The sequence below is a fragment of the Coturnix japonica genome, chromosome 2 (genome assembly GCF_054131305.1).
Source record: "Coturnix japonica strain WE chromosome 2, WE-NBRP24, whole genome shotgun sequence".
Classification (NCBI taxonomy): Eukaryota; Metazoa; Chordata; class Aves; order Galliformes; family Phasianidae; genus Coturnix; species Coturnix japonica.
Genome location: NC_140664.1, coordinates 62,533,548 through 62,539,547, shown reverse-complemented (window position 1 = coordinate 62,539,547; position 6,000 = coordinate 62,533,548). Strand labels below are relative to the sequence as shown.

The following is a 6,000-nucleotide window of genomic DNA, read 5'->3' as shown; positions in this document are numbered from 1 at the left end:
GATCATTTTAGAGTGTGCCCAGAAGAGGGCTGCAAACAGGTCCATGTCTCTCCTGCACTGAGGTCTCCATATCTGGACACAATACTCCAGGTGAAGCTTCATCAGCACAAAGTAAAGTGGCCAGATCACTTCCCTTGACGTTCTGGCCACGCCTTTGATGGATGCTGATAGAGTGAGGACCTCTAATCTTGCAAGAATCAGTATCTGGAGGGACCATCAGTATCTGAAGGGACCATACCATACCTTATCTTAAAGGTAAGGAAGGAAAACAAAGTCAGTTGTTAGTCAGGTGGGCGCTAATAGAATGTAGCAGAGAAAACACATTTATAGAGGGAAACACCTAACTGAGCATGCCCCTGACAGCAGGGGTCAAAAGTTGAGGAGCAACAAAGACTACCAGCCTTCCTCCCTCAAGCCTGAGATGACCACTGAAAAGACCTCCAAAGGTGACTGCGCATGCTCTAAGGAGGAGGGTCTTATGTTAATCAGTCCAAAGAAAATAATAATGACTTAAAAGAAAATATTTAGCATGTACATGAAATTCCAAGGAAAAACATGAGTATGTATGAGTACAACCGATAAATGTAATCTGCACATGAGCCAAGGTGCACATACTGGGGGAAGCTATTTCCTATGTGCCCAGCCCTGCAGTGAAGGAACACCTGCTTGACACAACTCATTGGCATATCAGGTTGATCTATGAAGATACACAGCATCAGTATGGTTGGCTTCCTGGACTGTGAGGGCACACTGCTGGCTCATGTCCAGCCTGCCATCCACCAGTTCCCCCAGGTCTTTGGCAGGGCTGCTCTCAATCCTTTCATCCCCCATTCTGTACCGGTGGTGAGGACTGCCTCGACCCAGTTGCAAGACCTTGCACTTGGATTTGTTGAACCTCATGAGGTTCACCTGGGCCCACTGCTCAGGCCTGTCTAGGTCCCTCTGGATGGCATCTCATCCCTCTGGTGTTTCAACCGTACCCCACAGCTTGTCATCTGCAAATTCGATGAGGGTGCACGTCAAAGTAATTGGTGAAGATATTAAAGAGTATCAGCCCCAGCACTGACCCCTGCAGGACACCACTTCTACTGGCACTGGAGTCTGCAGGTCCACCATGTAAGTGATGTTTGCAGTGAGCTTTGTGTGACATACACACATACTCGTTCATCTCGAACTCCACTAGAACAACCTAAACATGCTGACTGTGGCTGAGGGAAAAAAAGAAAGAAAACAACCTCACTTCTCTACCTCCATTAGTGAATTCATGGCTGGATCAGATGTTAATTTGCTGATGAACAGCACTGAAATCCTGGGCTGAAGCTGCTGTTCTTTACATAACTTTCAGATAACACCTGTCCTGGCTGCAGGGCTGCAAGGTGAGGACAGTTACTTTCTATGGGGAGACACTTTTCAGGGAAGCTGAAGGTAGAGTTCAGCATGGGAAGGCAAAACATTTGTTTTGTGAAAATAACCCAATCTAATTATTATATTCATTACACAAACAAAGCCTTTCAGTTCACCCTTCCTCTTTTATTTTTGCCACCAAACCAGTAGTATGTTTAGTGTTTCCCATCCTATCTGATGTGATGCATCTTCTTTTCCCCGATAACTTTGCTCTGTATGTACTTCTCTCTCCCTCATTTTCTTAGTTTTCCATTTCAGCTGCTTCTTTGGAGCCTGTGGCTTGAGTGAGAAAGATGAGGAAGACTCAGCAGCAGAAGAAAAAGCAGTTTGGGAAACACAGAGCATAGGTAATGTTGGCTGCATAGAGAGGCCTCTTCTAAGTCTTCACATACTGCTTTTACTTGGTCTTCTCAACTCTCTTGCAACAGATTTATGGTATCCAAGTTAGAAAGCTTTTAAGTGCTTCTCTTACTCCAACAAAACTGGATGATGCATAATGCCACTAAACACAGCAGCAATTTTTCTTGCAGACTTCAGCACTGCAACAGGTAGGAATTGTTGATCTAAATAACAAGGCTAAATATTTTCTTGGACCAATAAAGTTTCCAAAATACTAACAGTAACAAAGATCAACCACAGTGGTGGCCTCCAGACCTCAAACCTGGTCGGCCCCAGGGCCACGCACACATTGGGTCTCCATTTAGAAAAGCTTTCAACAAAATCAGAGTGACTTTAGTTAATTTGACATGCCTAATTAAAAGCCAAGTAACTACCGTACTCATTTGTCCAGCAATTATGAGGTGTCATCATCTGGGCTGATCTAGAAGCTACAACCTAAAAGAGAAGGTAATCTGACAAAGCAGATGCCTGAGCCACACTTAACTCTCCCATCACTATACAATGAGCTTCCAGCACAGCCTTAAAACAATATGTAATTACCATGAGCTTAATGATGTCTTCTGTAAAACATCACGTGCTGTTAGGTGGTCAAGAAGAAAATAGCTGTCACTGCTGTACAATGAAGGAAATCTCTAGAGGCACCTTTCCTAAGTTTGAGCCAATGTGCCTCTAAAATTACTCTAACAAAGTGAACTGCATCAATGCTTACACAGGAGAAGACTACAATCAATGTAAATGACAGCCTGAAAGAAAAGGGAAAATTAAAGGTGACAACTCCTACATCAGAGGCATAGAACAACATCAAAACTTGATGCTTACTTCTGTTATAGCACCTCTAAATAGCAATGCTATGAATATGCACAAATACCATTTCAAGTCTCAAGCTCTCATTCTTTTTGAGAGCCAGCAAGGATCACAAGGATTCCTGTTTGTGGACATGGATGTAAGGAAGCAAGGGAAAAACTACTACTCACTGCTCATCTTGTTATCCATGATGAAACAGTAATGACATTGTGAAAATCATCATTTCATGAAAAAGGAAATAAAGTTGCACAATTGGGATCCTCCAACCTTTGGTAAAAAGGCAGCCAAAACTTTGATATGCCTTTGGCTTTTAGCTATGGGTGTCTAAGCAAGGATAGTTTATAGGCAGAGGTATTTGTGGCCTGGAGTATCTTTGTAGTTGTATTAGCACTACTAGCAGGGTCTAATGATTATACTCCAAGAAACAAAAAATCATCACTCAAAGTCAAGCTTTCACTGTCATGCCTCCACCCTTACTTTCTCCATTTAGACTCTAAAGCAATGCCTTATTTACATATTCCCTTAAATAAAGAAGCAGTTAGAACTTTAGTTTGCCCCAAACCTTGCAGTGACACCTTTTCTGTTATGTTAAGAAAAAGTTACATGATGGCTTGCAAGTAATTTATAGAAGGGAAAATAACTTGAAGAAGTGAACTTGGGGAGCATATTTCTGATTTTAATTAAAGAGCATCATCAAGGATAATTCTGTGTTCTGCCTTCTGTTCTTTAATTAGGTCACTTAAGGGAAAAAAAAACCCATCATTTATTTGCTCTGCCCTTCGCGTGAGTATTACAAACGGTTTGGCCTGCCGCACTTAGGTCATGCTTGACAAAGTACAGCCCATAGCCAGTGACTTTCATGGACAAGAACAAAGACAGAATATGTGAAAAGCACCCTATTTGTAACAAGGGAAAAGCACAGTAAGTGATCATAATGAAACTAGCTGTCAAAATAACAGATCCCTGCATTTAATTTCCCCAAACCTAGGAAAACCTATACCTTACATGGGAACCTGAAACACAAAGTCCATGTTTTGGGTTGCTCTAATGATAGCGATAGCCAAATCCTACAAATCCCCAGACAGCCGGGAAGGAACGTGCATTTTTCAGAACCAAATGTACCCTGTGAAGTCTGGCACAGGCTGCTGAGACATCTGGCAATGCACTGGAAGACAGGGATCAGATATACTGCAGAAGCAAAATCTTCCCATAGCTGAAAATATTACAAATAACAACAACTAAAAGTTAAAAAAAAAATCTGTCAACTGATGTTTAAACACAAGGAGAAAACAAATAGTGCAAAAAATAAAGCAGTATGAAAAAGATTTTGCCAGGCAGCAAGTGAACATGAAGATGCAGCTCTGGGTCCTTAGCTTTCAAAAGCAAGGACAAGACTGAGCATCCCTAGAACAGAGTGGTGTCTGCTCCAGCAGTGAACCACTTCTTAACACTACTCACTGCACCTGTGAAGCAGGTAGGGAACCTGCTTAAACAGGGGGGTTGGATTTGATGATCTCTTCATGCCCCTTCCAACCTCTGCAATTGTGCGATTCTGTGATCTTCCAGGCAGGCAGTACGTTCAGAAGGCCTGCTTATGTTCAGACATAAACTACTGAGGTTTGTTGTTCCTACAGATGCTTAGCAAAAACAGTACTCACGGAGGACTGATCACCTTGAACCACTTAAAACCTTAACAAAGCAAACCTCCCTACTTGCTACACTCCAATGCCAGCTATCAGCTGGGTATGCACCTGTTTTACAGGCTGCATTCCCTGGAAAAATTGAGTAGTTCCACTGATTCCTTACAGCTCTTGACATGAGAGCAATTTCAGCCTGGAAACATCTCAGGGAGGGATGTCTTGAACAGGAATGAGAACAAAACTGGTGGAGCCTTTCAAAAGTCAAAGCACACAACAAGAAGTTCCAAAATTATACAGTAAATAAATTTTATTTCATCTTAGCTCCCATCAGATTAGTGCTGTCAACAGTCACAGATCAGCATATGATACAGTTACGTATTAACTATTTACAATTTACAGTATTGTACTTTTTTTTTTCCCCCAGAAAATATACGTACAAAAGCTAGAAGTAAACAAATGAGGTACAGCAATTCGGATTTATTGTAGGCAAAAGCATATAGGAAGTGACCTTTAGCAAACAATCAGAAGATCAAATCAGTGGAGGAGTAGTCAAACAAGAGTGCCCAGTTCATCCGGAAAATCACCTCAACTGCTATCCATCCAAAAATGTATTGCACTATTCATTCAAAAATAAAAAAATAAATAGAAGAGACAAACCATTTAGTTCAACTCTTAAAAAACACCCAGTGACACCTGTATAGATACAGGAATGGGCAATTCCTTCCTAGGATAAGTCTTTTCTCTCCTTTAAAAAAATAACCTTTAACACAAAATAGAAGAGAGTGTTCAATCGAAGAGAAAAAAGGCTCATCCCCAGATAACCCCTGATTAGTGTTTCTTGTCAAGGCAGTTTCAACTATATTCATGGTCCAAAGGTGGTGCTGAGCTTTGGTTCTTGCTGTTCCATTTGTGACCTTGAATAATAGCTTTTCTTCTCGCCCCCTTCTCAAGGGGCAAAAAAACAGAGATATGAACGTATTTCTAAGCAGCACTGTTATGAGACATTCTCACTGTGATTTCCTCAGGATGGTCGTAGCCATGACTAGAAAAACAGAAAGTTAAAAGCAATGAATAGATGTTACTCAGTTAAGAGCAACTCAGAAGCACTTAATATTGATAATGAAATTATTATTAATTGATAAGAATAGGAGATGCAAGAATTTCAGATTAAGTCCAACAATCACATTACTAAGCAATTTTGATTAAGTAATTTCAGTTTGATATCACAGAAATATCATGGGAAATAGTAAAGTCTACCACATCACTGCATATCAATCCACTTAAAAACTCAGGGCAATAGTTAACCTATCTGCATAAACCCTGTCATTCAAACTGCAGTGTAGTCAAATTTGGGGACCAGGAAAAAGATCATTGCTTTCACATCTAAATTTCTAAGTTTTATGCACACTAGAAAACTGTTCCTTTTGCTGGCTAACTATTAATATAAGTCACTAAAAGTATTTAAGATAAACTATAAAGCTACAATCCAATAATGAGTGCTGCAAGGCTTCCATGCCTACTGTCTTAAGCCACAAAGCTATAACAGGCAATTGCTAACAATGAAGACAAAAATCAGGCCCTTCTGTGACAGCCACCAAAGACAGATGAGAACGTGCAAAGCTTTTACATCAGCATTACAGAAAGCACAAGAATTTAAGTTTCAAACATGTTTTCTCCAATAATCATAGAATCACAGAGTCACGAGGTTGGAAAGGACCTACAGGATCATCTAGTCCAACCGTCCTCCCATTAC

At 40.8% G+C, this 6,000-nt stretch overlaps 1 protein-coding gene across 1 annotated transcript in view; it reads right to left on the bottom strand.

Moving 5' to 3' along the window:
• Positions 1–4,528: 4,528 nt before the first annotated feature.
• GOLGA4 (golgin A4) overlaps positions 4,529–6,000 on the bottom strand; it is a 57,773-nt gene continuing 56,301 nt past the window's right edge. The window contains exon 26 of the mRNA XM_015854953.3: positions 4,529–5,289. The gene's annotated coding sequence lies outside the window, so the exon portion shown is untranslated. The remainder of the gene's footprint in view (positions 5,290–6,000) is intronic.